This window comes from Quercus suber, unplaced genomic scaffold, assembly GCF_002906115.3.
Source record: "Quercus suber isolate HL8 unplaced genomic scaffold, Cork oak 2.0 scaffold_20, whole genome shotgun sequence".
NCBI lineage: Eukaryota > Viridiplantae > Streptophyta > Magnoliopsida > Fagales > Fagaceae > Quercus > Quercus suber.
Window position 1 is genome coordinate 2316326 of NW_027069485.1, and position 21573 is coordinate 2337898.

The 21573-nt window shown below is 36.4% G+C and overlaps 1 long non-coding RNA gene across 1 annotated transcript; it reads left to right on the forward strand.

The window, feature by feature from the left end:
* Positions 1 to 1351: 1351 nt before the first annotated feature.
* LOC136063023 (uncharacterized) lies at positions 1352 to 18708 on the forward strand. Its single transcript, XR_010624728.1, has 3 exons — positions 1352 to 1668; positions 2780 to 2907; positions 18333 to 18708. It is a non-coding gene; the product is annotated as an uncharacterized LOC136063023 (long non-coding RNA).
* Positions 18709 to 21573: the final 2865 nt, after the last annotated feature.

Below are 21573 nucleotides of genomic sequence, written 5' to 3' on the forward strand. Positions count from 1 at the left end.
ATTAAGATACCGACTAATTTTTTTGTGTACCCACACATTTGGGGGAGTATTTTCCAAGAATCATTTGGTCAAGATTGGCTAAAAGCTATTAACCCCCACCAGAGCCACCACATGAACAGAAGTGTCCAAGAGCTGCTAAAGTAGTAAGCTGTTCTTGTCTCTCAAGTTGACAGGAATTTCTTCTTTAAAAAATCAGTTGACATAAATTACTACACTAAAGTTGTTAAATTTGACTATTAAAAAAAAAAAAGATGTTGAATTTATTTCTTTTTACCTTTTTTTTTTTAACCTAAATTTTTATTTTTTATTTTTTTAGTGTTGAATGACATTTACTATTGTTGCTATGATTTTTAGTACTTCAAAACTTTTAATTGCACCACTGTGCACTCTTGGCGCAATGGTCACTCCACAAGTATAAGTTCTTGTGGGTGTGTGGGGTAAAGGCCGGGGTTCAAGTCTCTATTAGTGAGTTTCACACACATATACACTTAGATTAGGTTAGAGTAGAATTTTTATCTTGTATTAAAAAAAAAAAAAAAACTTGTAATTTCTAAAGATTCATGCCTGTTTGAGATGCACTTATAAGCTAGCTTATTGCTTATTTTTTTCTACTATTTACGGGTCCTACATACGTCACCTACTTATTTGATTTAACTTAAAACTAGATAGGTTGTTTCCAAACAAACACCTAGAAAGTTGTGGGTTCTAGTTAGCTCAACTGATAAAGTTTCTAATGGTTGAATAAGAGATCTGAGGTTCAATCCTTGCCTACAACAAAAACCAATTGGTGTGATGATATAGAGCATCATCAAGAGCAGACGCCATAGGTTGAAACTTTCTCAAAAAAAAAAAAAAAAAAAGCACCTAGAAAGTTGTTGAATTTTTTCTTTTACTTTATAAAATTGGTGTGATGATATAGAGCATCATCAAGAGCAGACGCCATAGGTTGAAACTTTCTCAAAAAAAAAAAAAAAAAAAGCACCTAGAAAGTTGTTGAATTTTTTCTTTTACTTTATATTTTCCTTCTTGAGTGTTGAATGACATGTAATATTGTTGCTACGATTTTTAGTTCTTAGAACTATTTATTGTCAAAGAAGATTAAGTATACGAGAAAAGTTAAAGGATGTCCTAAAGCTATTGTTTTATGAACTATTTTTAGAAATATTTTATGAAAAAAATGATAAAACAATTAATTTTTTTTTTTATGGATATTATAAACTTTCATCTATATATCTATATAAAATCGAAGCTTTTGGAGCTCCCACAATTTTTCACATCAGCATTATTTATAAAAATAAAATTATTAAAAATAAATAAAACCCTAAACACCGTAATTATGTCTAACCCAATATCTATTTCTCCCCCAAAACATTCCCGATAATCTTCAACTTCTAAACAATACCCGATACAAATGCAAATGCAAACGCCATACCCTTCTCTCTCTGTCTCTGTCTCTCCTTCAAATGCAAACACTCTCTCTTTCTCTATCTCTCTACCCTTCTCCTTCCCCAAAACCCAAACGCCAATCAGATCTAACAGACCACCTCTCATGGGACATTGGGACAAATCAAGTTTCAGAGACTAAAACAATTCCGTTGGAGAGAGGTTGTAGTTATTTCTCTTAATGGGTTTTTGCCAGAATCATCTGGCCGTTGGGGGGACGATATGGTATGTTAGGTTTGGTTTTTGATTTTGTTATTAATCTTGATTTGCATTGCTTTAAATTTTATTTTCTATGTAAATTTAAAAATTTTGGGGTCAATTCTTCTGTGTTTTTCCGTTTGGCTATTGAGTTTGAGTTTATGGTCTGCAATTTTTTGCATTTTTAGAGAAAAGCTCAGAAATTAGGCCCACTCTGTGATTTCTCAGACACTATTACTAGTAAGTTTCTAATTTTGTTTTATAAGTTTTCCTGTTAAATATGATTTAGGGTTTTATTTTGGAGTGTTTTCTCTTTTAGATTGACGGGTTTGGAGCCAAATAGATTTTTTGAGGGGTTTTGTTAGATTCTTTGTTTGGTTGAAGACCCCAGCTTCTTCTCTAATTTCCTCCTTCATTAACCTTGGCTTTGCCGTTGCTGCCATGCCCAACGAAGGGCTAAATCTATAGAGTTTAGAAATTGTCTGCAAATCCCAATAATAGCAAAATGCATAATTTGGAAGTTAAGGGAATAGGTATCAATTTTTTTGTTGCTTTGTGTTGTGAGGGTAATGGCAGAGAAAGCTTAATTGGTGTAGTTTTGCTAAAGGATTTTAAGGCTGATGTGGAAGCAATTGGACTTGCTTAATGATTTTGCTGAAGGTATCAATTGGACTTGCTCAATGTTTTTGAAATGCTTAGGCGGTAATCAGAGCCTTTGTAAATCTAATGTCGTGTTTATTTTTAATTGCTTTATTTCTGAAATTTTTAGTTATATTTTTCTTTCAAGAATAATTCAGAGGTACCTAGATGAAGGTTTTTCTGTTATTGTTTATAGTGACACAACTAATTATATTAATGAGCTGGGTTTTGGGTTTTTGACTCATATGTGTGCATGTGAGAGTTTGATGTGCTTTATTATGTTAAATTAACCATAAATCTGTTATGGATCAAAAGAACTTAGTAGTTACTTCTTTAATGGTTAATCATGGATAGAGTTTGGTGTGCTTTGATTTGTTAAATTAGCCAAATCTGATATGCCTTTCAACTTTTTAATCATGGTTATGTTGGCTTTGCTGACTTTGTGTTAGTAACAAATTAACAATACTTTCGGTTCCATGTTTAACTTGCCAATAAAAAGAAAGGGAAAAAAACTGGTGGTTTGGGTGTCTCTAAGTTGTATAACTTAAGAGCCTCAAATAGGAAAGTGGACCGCAAAACGAAAATCTACATGAAAAACAAAGTCGAAGGTTCCCTGCAACAACAAAGGTTCCATTCTTACATTGTTTATGCCTTAATACTTCTATATTGTTCACTATTGTTAAGATTCCATCTTCCTAATTAATTTCTTATTTCTTATTTTCATTCTTTTTCGTCTTTTTCTCCAATTGCAGTATACCGTGTTTTTTGTACCAGACATTGGGTCTTATGCCAAAAATAATAATTGAATCAGGGTTAAAGGTACCCTGATTTCCCATTTTATTTTTCCAATTTTTGGGGATCTATTTGGTCAATTATTGTTTTTTGGTTAGAATATTTTTCCCTGTTTGGTATACTTTTGTGAGATTTTAAAGTTTTCTTTATTTAGGTTATGGTTTTGTCATTGGTAGAGGATTTGTTTCAATTTCTTTATGCCATCTTTTTCATTCAATTTTAAGTTTTGTCATAGGATGTTCTGAGCATCCTAAGACTCTTATATCAACATGAGTTGCAAGTGTTGTAATATATGTGATTCCAATTTTCTTTCCTAATGTTGGTTGTGAAATTTCAGTTATAGAGATAGGGTTTTTTAGGTAGATTCTTGCTTACATCTGTCTTTGTTGATGTCATTTTTTTCCATCTTTCCATTTCCTATGTCTTTGTCCAATTGAAGAAAATTGAAGTGCAGATTGCAATTCATTTGCCTCTTTGTTAGATTTCTGCTTTGCTCAATGTAGCCTTATTTTGGGAATACAAGATTGATTGAAAATTGAGACTGCCATGAGTATTCATTTTGATAGTTGCATTAAAAATCTTCTAATTATAAGTTAATGAATCTGAGTCTTAATTTTAAGTAATGAGTGTGATTGTTGTATTATATAAAATAAATAAAATAAAGGTCATGAACAAGGAATTTGGAGTTGAGAAATTCAAAATGCAAACCTTTACAGGATATTGCCAACTTTTAAAAAACTAAATATCAGGAAAGATATTAATTTGTTGTGATTGGTCTCTCACTTCTTTCCTTTTTAAAAGTTCATGATGTTCAGGTATTAGGAAAGTTGTTAATTTGTTTAATAAATAAAAAAGAATAGCATAATATGAACGTCTATACTCCATTCTAATTTGATCATAGATTGATCAAATCAGTGTTGGGATTAGTGCCCTAGAATCCTATTGTATGATGTTATGTATGATATTATGTATGACATTATGTTTGACATGATGTATGACTTAATATTGTAATTAATAAAGTTGTTTTATTATTATCTAAAATAATGGTAACATGAATAATCGGACATTATCATTTAGTCCATGAGATGCATAGTGATAGGCCACAATCTGAATGACCCCTTGTGATTAGACCAATTAATTAATTAGCCAAGTTGTTAATTAATCTATTAATCATGCAATTGCGTGGAAGCACAAACAAATCACCAAAAACTAAATATGCAGCGGAAATTAAATAACAAAGTGATTTGTTTACGAATGGGGAAAACCCTAACGGCAAAAACCACACTGGGTGATTTTCAAGTCACCACTCCCGAAACTCCACTATTATCAAATCAAGCGGTTACAAGTAAAGGAATCTCAAGTACCTTACCAACCTACAGTTGAACCCTTACCCCAATACCTAATTGGACTTGATCTGTAGTGACAATTTCCACCTTTGATGCACGGCTCCCAAGTACGTGACTAACCAATGCGTGGATCCCAGTACGCGACTTTAAACACCAACTAAGAAGGAGAGGTTGGCTGCAAAGTTCTTCAGTTCATCCTATACGATGAAGATCAGGAAGATGCTTGATCACAAAACCCTTTGGTGCAAATACACAGCAACTTCTTGAGAGAGGATGAACTAGGTCAAGAACTTCGTCTTTTGATCACAATTTGCTTGAACAGAGATTGCTCAATGCTTTTGCAACTTGTGTTCAACTTGACTGCTCTTAAAACAATCTTTTTATATGTTTAGGGTTAGAAGAAAAGAAGGCCCAAAAGCATATTCACGGATCCCAAGAAAATCAGATCAGAAAATCTGAAATTATAAATCTCGACAGATAGTAGGTGTCGAGATAGCTATCGAGCAGGTGTTGAGCTTTAATGGAATTGCACTTCAGCTTGCTTTTTCTTGGACAGACTTGATGACTTCAACACTTGACTTTGAAACATTGTTTCTTGAAGTATTAAAAACACCTAGAACTACCCAATTACAAGTAGAGTGTGTTTTGTTAAAGAATTAGCCAATTTACATAAATAAGTGACATATGTTTTTAACAAGTGAAAACACATGTCCTAACAATCTCCCCCTTTGGCAATCCGTGACAAAACCACAACAAACAAATGAACATATAAGAGAAGTCATAAATCACTCAACTCATATTCACTTATTGATACAATAAAATCTATCCTAACACAAACTCTTGAAAAACTTTGTAAGAAGAGAGTTTATGGCAAGTAGACTTTGACAACCTGTATTTCTGAAACACTTTAAACAAAACTCATCAAGGCATCTTGCGTGAAACAGAAATAAGAGATTGCATACAAGTATAATGAACATGTGTATAAAGATAGAGAAGAAATAACACATGAAGAGAGAGGTGAAAGAAACATACATCCACATATATAAAGAAAAATAAGTACAATGTATGTAAAACTGGTCAAAAGACCTCATATACAAAATCAATGTATCTATAAAGAATAGAAAAGAAAAGATACATCAAAACCTTACTACATCCCTCAAAATATCAACACTCTCCCTATCAAAATGTCCTATACTAACTCTCCCCCTAAGATGACTACTCTCATAACCCAAAACTACTCCCCCCTTTTTGTCACGAGTGATAAAGGGTAAAGTGTCATGTAGACATCTCATCAGTAGAGCTAGCATCTCCATCATCCTCATCCGAAGCATCATCATCATCCTCATCCTCAGAATCTGAAGCCGCTGGAGTAGGTGGTGAAGGAGTAGCCTCTGGAGCAAAACCACCCATGGTCGCCTGCCGTCATGCAATACGACCAACATGAACATTCACCTGATACAACTCAGTAGAGAGTGTATCAAGGCGAGTGTCCATGCGTTGCAGTTGCGCCATGATGTCTCCTAGAGATACATCACTTGTAGAGGAAGAAGGAGCAGATGTAGATGGAGCTAATCTAGACGAAGTCGAACGGGAAGGAGGAGTGGAATCCATCTGTCACGACCTAAACTGCGCCTCACTACGTTTTACGATAGCGACATCTATGGTACATATGTGTGTGAAGTGGTCGGACACAAGAAAGGGAATAGAAAAATGGCATAAGATCCTCGTGATAGCAGAAGAAAAGATGAGCTTATCACGGGACGCCGAATCACGATGAACATCTATGATAGAAAGAATAAAGTGAGAAGGAAAATCTATAGTAAGATGCTCTAAAAGAGATAACAAAAATTGAGCATGAAGCTCTGTGATGGAGTTGTAGTGAGAAAGTGGATGGAGTACAAAAGTCATCACCATGTTAAGAAATCTAGGACCTTTAGCAAAAGGCCTATATGATGTGTATTGATGCTCTCCCCAATCAGTTGGGCGTTGACAAAAGGCAGAAATGAGCTCTTCTTTGGACACAGTCCTCAGACGCTCACAGGAAGGGTAATCAGGAAAATCTATCCTAGGAACCCTAAGTACATCTGCAACTAGCTGCGGTGTGACAGGGATGCGCGTACCTCGAACGCGAGTGAAAAAGAGAGGTATTGAACGATCTATCCCGTGCATGTTGGAGTAAACTCCTGAATCAGCACGAGAGGGCAAGTGACCGGGACGTCACACAGTGACTCCCATCCCCTATTGTGAATGACAGAGAGAAGGTCAGTGTCGACGAAGTCCGCCAGAATGACTTGGCGTTCCGAATGAACACCTCGTCGAGAAAAGTTCTCCGAAAATGCCTTATGGGCATCTCCATCACGGAACCGAAGGTTAAGAGGAGCAGAGTTAGAAGAAGAAGAAGCTCTAGAACGTAGAGGGTTCTGAGCAGGAGTGGATTTACGTTTGGGTGCCATAGACACTACTAACATAAAAGAATGAGAAAGAGATAGAGAGGGAGACAATCAGAAAAGTCCCAACACAGTTCATATAGATCAAATATATTGAACAAAAAGTATGTATGCATGGAAATGCATGAGCATGTAACATGCAAATCAAAAGGCATCATGGGCTTAGCCCAATCCAATCCTACCTGAATACAGCATAGAGCACACATCTAAATGCATGTAAATATCATTCTAATGCACATGGAATGAAATGTATGACATTTTGAAAGCATTTAAGTGAAAACCCAACCCAAAATTTGAAGAAAAACTCATCAATTTTGAAAAACCCCAAAAATTTCAAAAAATCCCAAAAACTAGGTTTCAAAACATGAAATGCATGAAAAATGAAGGGAAATGTGATCTTACCAAGTGATTAGAAGCAAGGAATGGTCGAGATCCAAGTGGGTTGGAGGTTTGGAGTGAGAAAAACAAGTTTGGGAGAGGAACCGCCACGGACAGATCGAGAGAGATCGAGAGAAATGAGAGAAGAATCGCGATAAAGCCTTAAATAGACACCTCAGTAAATCTCGACAGCTGAGGTGTCGAGAGGTATTGAGGAAGCTGTCGAGGATTTGGCCGTCGACAGCTGGAGGTATCTAGAGGTGTCGAGGTACAAGACCAATTTCAAAGAACAGAAGCTCGATCGATCGACAAGGTGTCGAGGAGGTGTCGAGGAGACAGGAACTCTCTCGATCGATCCACTAGGTGTCGAGACAGGTGTCGAGCCATCTTTAAAAAGTAGTTTTTCGAGAAGGGAAAAACACATACATGAATGCAATTCAACATACACCTCAACCATGATCCAATCAACATATTAAGCTCTCAAAATCATCTCTCAACAGAAATTAAAAGCACATGGATCCTCAGAAACATACACACACACACTAAACAAGTCTAACCAATTTTATTTTTCAAAAACAAGTCAAGACAGTTTAGTGAGCATACATTAGCACATGAAAACACTTGTGATGGCCAAATCACATTGTACCTGCACATGTATCAATAGTAGTAAAGAATATTGCGTGTTGTGTGTGAAAAACATCGCAAGATTGCATATGTGTATACATGTTATGACGATTTGAGATATGAGAAAATAACTTTGACTCACACACAATCATAACTATTTGATAGGGACTATCACCTTTGAGGTTGAAAGGAATTTGGACCCCTTAAACACACACAGATTGCGTAGCCTAGATTAATTAGCCAAGTTGTTACTTAGTCAAATTAAGCAATTCTAGGTTAAAACAATCAAACAATCATATCAAGTTATAAAGCAGCGGAAAATAAATAACACAAGATATGATCACCCAGGAAACCACACGGTAAAAACCTGGGGAGGATTTGACCCACCGATCCTCAAGGCTAACCTGAATTCACTATGAAAGAATTGAAGTTCGTACAAAAGGACTACAAGCTCCCCGCTCGACTTCCTAATGCTACCCACCAGTAGAACTTCCTGACACGACCACGCGCAGGCTCCGAATCCACGGACTACTTCTTTCTTGAATTCTTCAATCAGCTACAAGCTCCCCGCTTGCTTTTCTTTTAAGTTCCAATGGTTGCAACAGTAATGATCTTCAAGATGTTGAAATCATCTCCACCATGAAAACCCTAAGTTTTGTGTAAAGGAAAGCTCCTCAAAGATCTCACACGAGATTCACACAAAACAGCAATGTATGAGCAACAATACAATATGGACAACCTTCAAAAACGTGGCTAGGGTTTTATTTATATACCTAGGGTAAAAACATAAAACCCTAAACGTTTAATGAAGTAGGGCTGAGTTGGAAATTCTGCAGAAAATTCAACCTGTGCGATTTTCGATCGATCGAGTCTATTCTTCGATCGATCGAGCCAGGCCGAAAGTCCCAAGTACTTCTGCAGCCACTCGATTCCAACTTTACAATATTAAACCAACTTTGAGCAAGTCTAAATAAGACTAAATACAATGTTTTGATCATGGTTTGCCAACATTACAAATTAGAGTTCTAAATACATAAAATCCTAAGACCTTAGAACCTAACAAACTCCCCCTTTGGCAATCCGTGACAAAACCCTAATTAACAGCTCAAAGTTTTACAAATAAAAAGCCCTTTACAAAGATAATGCTCATAAAATTCAATTCAGCCTAACTACTATCCATAGTTGCAAGTGTAGACAGCAGCTTAGTTGAATCAACCTGTATAATCCTGAAATACTCAACAAACGCATAAACGCATGTGTGACAGTAAAGAGTAAAACAACAGGTATAACATTCTTGTAAGATCCACACAACACAAAATAAAGACATATAAAAATGAACAAGTCATAAATATAAATCAATACGCAGTGAATCATAAAGCAACAAGAATCAATAAAAAATATCATGTATATCAATCAATGTTACTCCCCCTAACATGAATATCCCAAAAAAAATGATATACAAAGTGAAGCACATAGATACAATCTAAAACTCCACAAGCTCCTCTAAATCAAAAAAAAACTCCCCCTAACAACAAAAACTCTACTACAGGTCAAAACTCCACTCCCCCTTTTTGTGACGGAATGCCAAAGGGCAATCACAAGTCGCCATCAAAAGGAGGTGGTGAGGGTGAATGAAGACGCGCAAGATCAGCTCGGAGAGCACGCATCTCATCCAGCAAGTCCACCAAAATCTGACCATGAGCCTGCTGAACAGTCATGACAGTCTCCAAAGTACGACGAACATCAAAGTCGGCCGAAGGAGGTGGAGGAACATCAGCAGCAGCATCATCATCACCAACAGGAATAGGAATATCCTCACCAGCCATACCTGCAGAAGAAGAAGGAGGAGGTGCACTACTAGAGGGCTCAGATCTAGGGTGTTTAGAACCAGCTCGAAGATGAGCGGCCCTCTGTCTAAGAAAAGACGCACCTAAAGGTCCTATCACATGGACGGGCTCAGAGGAAGGAAAGTCATCAAGACCAAGAAAGAGAAGAATCCTATGAATGAAAATAGGATGAACAAGAGCATGAGCAGTAGATGAACTCCTATAAACTTCGTTCAAAGAACGAAGAAAAAGATGGGGAAAACTAATAGGAGCATCAGTAACAAGAGCGTACAGAAAAACACACCTCTCAAGAGGAATGGTGTGAACATGGGAAATAGGCCAGATCGAATGACAAGCTATCCGAAAGAACAGATAGTGCAACCCAGAGAGCTCAGCAGAAGTGATCCGAGGATCAGAACCCCACTGGACAGTAGTACCAGTGACGTATGACAAAACATCGCTAATCTCGGGAGACTCATCATAAGGATAGACAGGATGCTGGACCAAAGGTACCCCTAGAGCATCAGCCACTACCCGAGGAGTAATGGTGTACTCTACGCCTCGTATCCAACTCTTAACTAGAGTGTTGGAATCATAGACGCGGATAGAGATGTTCGAATAGAACTCTCTAATCAAGGCAGAAGGTGGAGGAGGATCAGAAACATCCACCAAGGGTAACCAACCCCGACGCTCAAAATTTGCCCTAATGGCAGGATCAAGCTCATCTAACAGCACAGAACGCTCAGCCCAAATCTTTCTCTTAACGGTCAGTTTCTCAAAAGTCTCTTGGTTTTCCTCACTCGGAAACCTCTCACTATCAAAGGATGGAGGGGGTGAAGGAGAAGGTGAGGGAACACTCCTACGGGCTCTAGTTTTCCTAGGCATAGTGCTAAGGAAAGGACAGAGACACAAAGAGAAAAACACAAAGAAACAAGAGAAAACAAAACCAAGGGCAGACTGCAAATTAGCACAATAAATAATATAGAACAAAAATCTATATGATGCATGAACAATAAAATGTTGTGATGCATGATCTAAATGCAGTGACAAATTAAGTTTAATTGAGAGTAATTGGACAAAATTGGCTTGAACAAGGAATTTCTATCAAAAATCCCAAAAATTTGAAAAACCACTTGAAAATTTTGCAACAAATTGATGAATTAAGCATTACAAAACACAGCACATAGATTATAATGCTTAATTACACCAACACAACAAGCCAATTTCATCAAATTCTACCCAATTTAACAAAAGCCCCAATTCGGATCAAGAACAAACCCTAGAATTTTCAATTTTTCACAAAACACAAAATTGATCAAATTAACCACCAAGGATCATTAATATAATGTGTCCCCACAAAAACCCAATGATCAATTTCATAAAATAAGGTTTGAATCAACAGAAAATCCAAAAAGAATCAAGTCCGAAAATTACCCTTAAATGCATGGATTTATGCATGAAATAATGAAAATAACATCAAAAGGAAGGGCAAAAGAGTCTTACCGGCTTGAGGAAAGAGAGATTTTGCAAAAACAACGGAGGAAAACGACAAAAATCCTGAGGTGTGGAGCCTTGCCAACGCGGAGAGAGAGAAAAGTTTGAAAAAAATTTGAATAGAACCTTTGAAAAAGTCAGAACTGAACTTTTAAAAAGCTTTTCCACGATATTCGATCGATCGAAAATTACATTCGATCGATCGAAAAGCACAGTCATTTTAAGACAAATGAGAGCACTTTTTCGATTGATCGAAAAATAGGTTGGATCGATCGAAATGGGCAGAGGCTCACTAAATTTTGGAAAAATCACAGTTTTTGAAAGACACAAGCCGAATTTTGAAAATAACTCCTCAAAGCATTAAATTGAAGAAACAAAATGCATGAGTATGAGATGGAATGCTTTTTCAAAAACCCAAAATTTTGAACCCAATATTCTTAAACAAATTGCAATCAACCTCCCATTATATTTTCTCAAGCAACAAATATGTTGTGCATAAATCTCAAGATATTTTCAAACTTGGTTGGTCAGACCAAAAACACACACTAGCATGTACAGTGTTTAACAAAGAGTAACTTGTGTCGTGTGTGATACTAGCAAAAACTTGAGATACATGTGAGGTGATATGTGAATAGCAATCAATCACAAAGTCTACAAAATTCATCACATAGAATTCAAAAGAGACTATCACCTAAAGAGTTACATCCTATAACTCCCACATCTCCTAGAACAAAAGCTTGCAATCATGTAAGTTTCTTGTATTTTTGCCTCTTATTTGCATGAGATGGCATTCAGCCTAATAGTACACACCGGTTTGAATTAAGTGAATTGGCATCAAGCCTAATAGTACACACCAGTTTTAATTTATTTTGAGGCTACACCTTATGTTCTTTTTGTGCATGTGCTACACTTTCTCGAGCACAGAATCTTATGATATGCACTAAGGTGTTCATGATTGGCTAGTGAACAGTGGTGAGATGGTTATTTATGCCTTTCTCAAAAGGATCAAGTCCGACAGTCAAATAACATGTGACTTCAAGATTAAGACAAAGTGATAAACACCATAAACATCTTTCCCACACAACATGCACTACAAAGCTCAAACTAGTAAAGTGCAATAAAGTAAGCTCATCCAAGTTAAACAAGGTACATAAGACATGTTATGTGTAAATAAATTGACCAACCTTGTTTTTCAAAAATCAAGAACAATATGTTCAACATAAATTTTGCTTCCTCCTTTTCCCTTTTTTTTTTTTTTTTTTTTTTTTTTTTTTATTTAAAGGAAAACAAATAAATCCTAGAATGAAATGCATGAATGTAATGCAATGCAAGTCCTAGAACAAAGAAAACACAAAAAAAAAAAAAAAACAATGGTCACAAAAGAATAGAGCAATGAAGCACAAGGACCATGTCAGAAAGACTCAAGTATTTCGAGTCTTTTGCATCCAAAACTTTTTAGATGCACCATGAGCATTGGAGTTCTTATTCACATTTGAGTGATTCCCAACTCCATGATTGGAATAAAGGTTTAACACCTTTACCAATTCACCAATTAATGCCATAGGATCTTGTGCTTGAGGCACAGGCACTTTTGGTTTATTTGCTCTCTTATCAGCTTGAAGCTTGTAACAGTTAGGACGAATATGTCCAGACTTACCACAATAATGACAAACCCACGCAGGTTTACCATGCATCTTGTCCTTAGATTTGGTAGGCTCCTTAGGTTTAGATTCTCTTAAGTCTACCCTAGTCTTCTTAGGTGGTGAAACTTCTACAGGTTTAACTACCTCACTCACAGGTGGTTTGACAGTATCACTCACAACCTCACTCACAGAAGGTCCAGAAGAAGAAGAAGGAACAAAAGTAGTGGAATGTGGTCCAGTATCAAAGATGCTTTCAACATATCCTAACCCAGTTTTATCAGAAGGATACTTTTGAACATTCAGCATGTGATCAAGTTTAGAACTAGCAGATCTAGCAACAGATAAATCATGTTCCAAAGTTCTAACTTTATCAAGCAAAAGCATATTCTCAGATTTAACATTATTCAAAAGTTCATTTGCATCAAACAGTTTAACAAGCAAATTTCTCTTTTCAAGCTCAAGAGAATCAATTTTCTTTAGGCCAAGATCAACTTTCATAGCATCCTTTGCAGCAATTTTGCAAAGTTTGTTATAGGCCTCTTGAAGATCTGCATCTTCAGAGAGTTCCCCATCAGAAGGGTTCTCTTCAGCAGATATGCCTTCATTGACTATAGCAGTAGCCGTGAAAGCAATGAAGTTTCCATCCTCGTCACCACCGGACTCATCATCAGAAACCTCATTATCACTAAGGGTTACAGCCATAGCTTTACCCTTAGTCCTTAAGAATGTAGGACATTCAGATTTCACATGACCATACCCTTGACAGCCAAAACACTGAGGACCCAAAGAGTTATTAGAAGATTGACCAGAATTTTCTCTAGGTTTTTCAAAATTGTTAACCTTAGTGGGATCATTCTTCCTAAAATTTCTAGGTTCAGCAGTGTAAGTACCTCTTGCCTTTCTATTTGTATTCCTAAGAAAGTTCTTAAAGTTTTTGGCAAGATAGGCAATCTCTGTAGCAGAGAGCTCATCATCAAATCCACCACCATCAACATCATCAACTGACTTAAGAGCCATTGATTTGGATTTGTTCACTTTAGGTAGGTCAGACTCATAGGATTGAAGAGATCCTACAAGCTCATCAACAGGGATGGAGTCCACATCCTTGCTTTCAGTTATGGCAGTCACTTTGGGTCTAAAGTCTTCAGTTAAAGATCTAAGAATCTTCCTAACAATCTTAGGTTGATCATAGATTTCACCCAAATTAAAAGCAGAATTAACAATATCATTCAGTTTGGCATAAAATTCATCAAAGGATTCATCATCAGACATCCTAATGTTTTCAAACCTAGAAGTTAATTGCTGCAGTTTGTTTATCTTAACTGCCTTTGTGCCTTCATGCACAGTTTGGAGGATTTTCCAAGCAGTATGAGCAACCTCAACATTAGAGATTCTCTTAAATTCCTCCATAGAAACAGCATTAAAGATAGCATTCATAGCTTTGCTATTGAAGCTTGCTGCTTCTTTTTCAGAAGTTTGCCACTCACTCACAGGAGTAGCGGGCTTCTCCCATCCGTATTCAACGGAATTCCAAACCCTTTCATCAATGGATTTCAGGAATGCTTTCATCCTTACTTTCCAATAGGCATAGTTGTTCCCATCAAAATGAGGAGGAACAAACAGAGAGTGTCCATGCTCCATGACAACAGGGGTCAAGGATCAGCTCAGAGATTAAAAATCTCAAACAAAAAGAGCTACCAGCTCTGATACCACTTGAACGGTTTTAGACCCCTTAAACACACAGATTGCGTAGCCTAGATTAATTAGCCAAGTTGTTACTTAGTCAAATTAAGCAATTCTAGGTTAAAACAATCCAAACAATCATATCAAGATATAATGCAGCGGAAAATAAATAACACAAGATATGATCACCCAGGAAACCACACGGTAAAAACCTGGGGAGGATTTGACCCACCGATCCTCAAGGCTAACCTGAATTCACTATGAAAGAATTGAAGTTCGTACAAAAGGACTACAAGCTCCCCGCTCGACTTCCTAATGCTACCCACCAGTAGAACTTCCTGACACGACCACGCGCAGGCTCCGAATCCACGGACTACTTCTTTCTTGAATTCTTCAATCAGCTACAAGCTCCCCGCTTGCTTTTCTTTTAATCTCCAATGGTTGCAACAATAATGATCTTCAAGATGTTGAAATAATCTCCACCATGAAAACCCTAAGTTTTGTGTAAAGGAAAGCTCCTCAAAGATCTCACACGAGATTCACACAAAACAGCAATGTATGAGCAACAATACAATATGGACAACCTCCAAAAACGTGGCTAGGGTTTTATTTATATACCTAGGGTAAAAACATAAAACCCTAAACGTTTAATGAAGTAGGGCTGAGTTGGAAATTCTGCAGAAAATTCAACCTGTGCGATTTTCGATCGATCGAGTCTATTCTTCGATCGATCGAGCCAGGCCGAGAGTCCAAGTACTTCTGCAGCCACTCGATTCCAACTTTACAATATTAAACCAACTTTGAGCAAGTCTAAAGAAGACACCATACAATGTTTTGATCATGGTTTGCCAACATTACAAATTAGAGTTCTAAATACATAAAATCCTAAGACCTTAGAACCTAACAAACTCCCCTTTGGCAATCCGTGACAAAACCCTAATTAACAGTCAAAGTTTTACAAATAAAAAGCCCTTTACAAAGATAATGCTCATAAAATTCAATTCAGCCTAACTACTATCCATAGTTGCAAATGTAGACAGCAGCTTAGTTGAATCAACCTGTATAATCCTGAAATACTCAACAAACGCATAAACGCATGTGTGACAGTAAAAGTAAAACAACAGGTATAACATTCTTGTAAGATCCACACAACACAAAATAAAGACATATAAGAATGAACAAGTCATAAATATAAATCAATACGCAGTGAATCATAAAGCAACAAGAATCAATAAAAAATATCATGTATATCAATCAATGTTACTCCCCCTAACATGAATATCCCAAAAAAATGATATACAAAGTGAAGCACATAGATACAATCTAAAACTCCACAAGCTCCTCTAAAACAAAAAAAATCTCCCCTAACAACAAAAACTCTACTACAAGTCAAAACTCCACTCCCCTTTTTGTGACGGAATGCCAAAGGGCAATCACAAGTCGCCATCAAAGAGGTGGTGAGGGTGAATGAAGACGCGCAAGATCAGCTCGGAGAGCACGCATCTCATCTAGCAAGTCCACCAAAATCTGACCATGAGCCTGCTGAACAGTCATGACAGTCTCCAAAGTACGACGAACATCAAAGTCGGCCGAAGGAGGTGGAGAACATCAGCAGCAGCATCATCATCACCAACAGGAATAGGAATATCCTCACCAGCCATACCTGCAAAAGAAGAAGGAGGAGGTGCACTACCAGAGAAATCAAGCGGTTACAAGTAAAGGAATCCCAAGTACCTTACCAACCTACAGTTGAACCCTTACCCCAATACCCAATTGGACTTGATCTGTAGTGACAATTTCCACCTTTGATGCACGGCTCCCAAGTACGTGACTAACCAATGTGCGGATCCCAGTACGTGACGTTAAACACCAACTAAGAAGGAGAGGTTGGCTACAAAGTTCTTCAGTTCATCCTATACGATGAAGATCAGGAAGATGCTTTGTCACAAAACCCTTTGGTGCAAATACACAGCAACTTCTTGAGAGAGGATGAACTAGGTCAAGAACTTCGTCTTTTGATCACAATTTGCTTGAATAGAGATTGCTCAATGCTTTTGCAACTTGTGTCCAACTTGATGGCTCTTAAAACAATCCTTTTATATGTTTAGGGTTAGAAGAAAAGAAGGCCTAAAAGCATATTCACGGATCCCAAGAAAATCAGATCAGAAAATCTGAAATTATAAATCTCGACAGATAGCAGGTGTCAAGGTAGCTATCAAGCAGGTGTCGAGCTTTAATGAAATTGCACTTCAGCTTGCTTTTTCTTGGACAGACTTATGACTTCAACACTTGACTTTGAAACCTTGTTTCTTGAAGTATTAAAAACACTTAGAACTACCCAATTACAAGTAGAGTGCGTTTTGTCAAAGGATTAGCCAATTTACATAAATAAGTGACATATGTTCTTAACAAGTGAAAACACATATATCCTAACACATAGTATGTGATTTAGTCACAGAAGATATAAGTCACAAGTTTTTTGTAAACTCAGAATCTTAGTTCGTAGTCAGTGATGAAATTGGGCGTTTCATCTGCGAAGACTATAACATATCAACTAAGATAATTTGTCTTGATCATGGAAGTGGAGACTTCTAGTTGATATGTTGATATGTTTTAAGAGTCAAGACATATTGAATTGGACCACTGTGAGATTTATTATTCTCCTAATGACTGTCAATTGAATAATAATTCTCACGACTTATATTTGCATGAACTCTTAATCATGAAAGAATAATAGACCTGATCATGAAGTGTAGGTTGCTTTGATATATCAGGAGTGAGATCTAAAGTAACGGTTAAAACCTCAGTATGTTGGGCAGCCACATTTAGTGTTGATGGAACATATATTCTCAAGATGGAATTTATAGTCTCTTAATGGAGATGTAAAATATTCCCTTGAGATAAGTTTAATGGGTTCAGTTATTCAGAGAGTTAGGCCTAACCACTTTGGTAAGAAATTACTAAAGTATATATTTATGAAATTGGATTTCATAAATATATGGTGAATAACTTGAAAGGATTAAACCAGGTACTCAAGGATTAAGATGTAGTAATCTTCAAAGTGACAGTCTATATTTATGACTTTGAATTACTACGAATATTTTATGAATGAGTTGCATGTATAATAAAGTCTTTGGATATAATTTATAGATAAGGCCTAGAGTGCAACTATATTTATATAGTGGTATTAAATATAGTTAATGGTAACTTTGGATTTTTCAAGAGTTGACAGAAAAGCCCAAGGCCCATTGGAGCTAGTGTCTTATTGGTCCATTTTGGTCCCACTCCAAGCCACACACTTAAGCCCAATTGGAAAGGCCCAAAAAGGCCAACCCAATTAGATAATTGGTTAGATACAAAGAGAAAAATGTACAGAATTTGATGGATGAAAAACATCATTGTGAAATGGTGTGTAAGTGAGTGTAAGTCACTTTCTAATCCCTTTGTGACCGATTGAGAGTCCACACTTCTTGGGCGTTAGTGGAATTGAAGTGAAGATTAAAAGTATTCCCAAGTGCTTCGATCTTTGTTTTGAAATTCACCGCATCAATGTACACTCTCTTTTTCTATATTCTGAAAATTACTTAATGCATGTTATCAATTCTGAATGAAGGAGATCCGTTAATTTTTCCGTTGCGTTTATGCATATTTCCAACAATCAGTTGGTGTTTGTTTGCAATGCTTCTATGATTTTGTAAATTTTATAGACCCAAAAAAGGAGGAGATTAAACATGCATTTAGAATTCATCTCTATCTAAACTGCACTATGATTATTACACAATCATTGATTTAACTCTCTCCTTTTTTGTTTTTGTGTAGGTGATTTTGTAGATTTCCATGCACCAATGTATATCTTACATGCCCACATTGCTTATCACGAACCAAGAACTTGTGCTACAAATAACAAAATAATGTTATGAACAATGTTAATGTTGTAGCTTCATTGATGGTATGTACTTAAAATGATTTCAAGCAGCTTCATTGATGGCATGTACTTAAATGATTTCAAGCAATTGCTTCAAATATTGAACCTTATTGTATTTTAAATTTTTTCCATAGAGAGTGGCTTGGCTGAGCCTAATAGCACTGCTTCGAATAATTGTGTATTACTTTCAACCCAACATTTGGTGTTTTTGAAATTGATTGTATGTCTTACTTAAGATGCATCCAAAGAGTTTATGAAATTCGCTTTTAATTGTTTATAAAGATAGTTGAAACTGAAATATATAGGCATTTTGTTTGATTCCTTTCAAATAGACACTCTTTCAAACTACTACTATTATTTGCATGTACTTAAGATGTATCTAAAGGAAATTAGATGCATTTGACACAAATATAGGTTGCTACAAATGATCTCCTCAACAGTTTCCAAGAAGCCAGCATAATCAAAATTGGGGGCCATAAAGATTAGATAAGCAGAGATACTTATACTATTTGTCAGCTGTTTCTTTTCAAAGTTTTGAATATTGTGTTTATAAGTTGCTTCTTATAAGAGATAGTAGCATAGTGCCCCATGTGTTTATGCAGCATATTATTCCCTGGCAGCAAATGCATGGTCTTGCTAATGTTGTCATGAGATTATTTACACATTTAAATATTCATGTTATCAATAAATTTTTTTATATAATTCATATTGGTCGTAGACTATAAATTGATTTGCAATTGAGCATTATGTGACTTCATATTATGCCCAAATTTGTGTATGAGCTATTGGAATGTTGGCAATAATTTTTTCATCGACATAGAGAAACCAAGGTGTGATCTTTATGTGTTCTATGAAACACCCTACATTTATAATCAAAGAACATATTTTACACACTTTGTATGATTATTTGTAATTGTTATTTAACAAACTATCCCGTGCATCGCATGGGTTAGCGACTAGTTGGGTATATATATATACATTCGTACCAAGGTGAAGATTTTCCCACCGGATCTTTGGGGACTTGGTCACTTGGACCATATTATCTTTTAGCAAACTCGTTAATTTATGACATTATTATTCTAGCAAGCTAGTTCACATCCTTAAGTCATATATTAATTTAATTGCTATGCGCAACATCAAAAGAAAGTGCTTAAATATGGAATAGGATACCATTTGATGAAATTTATTAATTTAATTTGTTTATCATCTACGTTGATGTTGAGGGTTTGTACTTAGTGATAACTAATAACTATAACAAACCATGGGAAAAATAAGAATCAAATTACCTATACAATTTCTTCCTCAAAAAAAAAAAAAAAAAAAAAAAAAAGCCTAAACAATTTTGTATAATAAAAATNGAAAAACCTGACTCTTCGCATTACTATCTCACCCTAGTATAAATATCCCTTATACTCACGAAATGTTGAGAGCTTCTAGAGAGAATTTTGAGAGAGAAACCCTAGAGAAAAACAAGATTGATTCATCCACAATCTTTACATAGAGACTCTTCAAATTCCTCTACTCTCACCCTCTCCATTGATACATCCTTGAGATATTCTTGACCAAATCCTTTTCTCACCATACCCACGTCTGTGAGAAGATCTTTTGGTGCTAAGGGAAGCAGTTTGGAAGGAACCAATGGTTATTGGTTGATGCTATGGTTTATAGCGGAATCTGGCAAGCTAGAAAAGACAAAGGTTCAGCGTAACCTCGTTGGAACAAGAAGCTTGGAGGGCTTAGGTACCTGGGTAGATTAGGCTTGGAGGGTCTATTGCTATTCATGTATCCCAACTACATTTGCTAGTAGATTATTGACCGCTTGGAAGGCGGCGGAGAGGTTTTACGCCGAGGGCTTCGGTTTCCTCTTTGATAACACATCACCGTGTTGTTTTTGTGTTTGCATCTCTCTTCCCTTAATATTTACCATTTAATTTTTGTTATGGATGTGATTTTAAATTGGTTTAGATTGTTTATCAATTCTGTCATTAGCTTATGTTCATGTTCTGCACATTTATTGTTTGATAATAAACTTGAATTGATAATTTGTAATTTGGGGGTCTAAACGTTCATAGTGTTTTCAACACTATTTGAACTTTCATTTGGTATCAAAGCGGGTGCACTTGCTGTGGTTTAAACACCTTAGTGCGATCCTTGACCCCGTTTTAAGATGGATAGGTCTCAACCTCTAAATGTGCCACCACTTTTTTATGGTAATAATTATGCATTTTGGAAAGTCCGAATGAGGGCATTTTTGTATTCTATTGATGATGCTGTGTGGGATGCAGTTAAAGTAGGTTGGACTAGGCCAGAGGCTGCCAAATCCACTTGGGATAAGGCAGCTCTTGCGGTGGCTAATGCTAATAGTAAAGTTTTGAATGCTATTTTCTGTGGTGTTTCTCTAGAAAAATTTCACAAGATTTCACATATCACTATTGCTAGGGAAGCATGGGAGATTCTGGAGACTACTTATGAAGGAACAAAGAAAGTGAAAGACACCAAACTACAGATGTTGACCACTCGCTTTGAGGAACTCAAGATGAGCCAGGATGAGTCCTTTGACTCTTTTTATAGCAAGTTGAATGAGGTGGTCGTTGGCAAATTCAATTTGGGAGAAAGAAGGAGGATTCTAAAATAGTACGGAAGATCCTTCGGTTACTGTCGGAAAGCTTTCGTGCCAAAGCAACGGCTATTGAAGCGAGTAAGGACCTTGATGATATCAAAGTCCAAGAACTGATTGGGTCACTTTAAACTTATGAGTTGTCATTGCCTACACAAAGGAAGAGCAAATCTCTTGCTCTCAAGACGATTAATGAAAGGGTGGAAATCCATGACTCATCGGATGATGATGGTGTTGATAAAGACGTTGCATACCTTGTGAAAAATTTTCGGAAATTCTTGAAATTCAAGAACAATGAAAAATTTGGTGATAAAGGGAAATTCCAAAGTTCAGGAAGGGAGAAAAAGGAATTAAAAAAGAAAGATGGAAAGGAATCCCAATCTACACAAGAAATCACTTGTTTTGAGCGCAACAGGCATTGTCACTTCAAAAAGGAATGTCCCAACTATTTTAAATCGAAGGGCAAGGCTTATGCCACAACTCTCAATGACTCAGATTTATCCGATTCTGATTCTGAG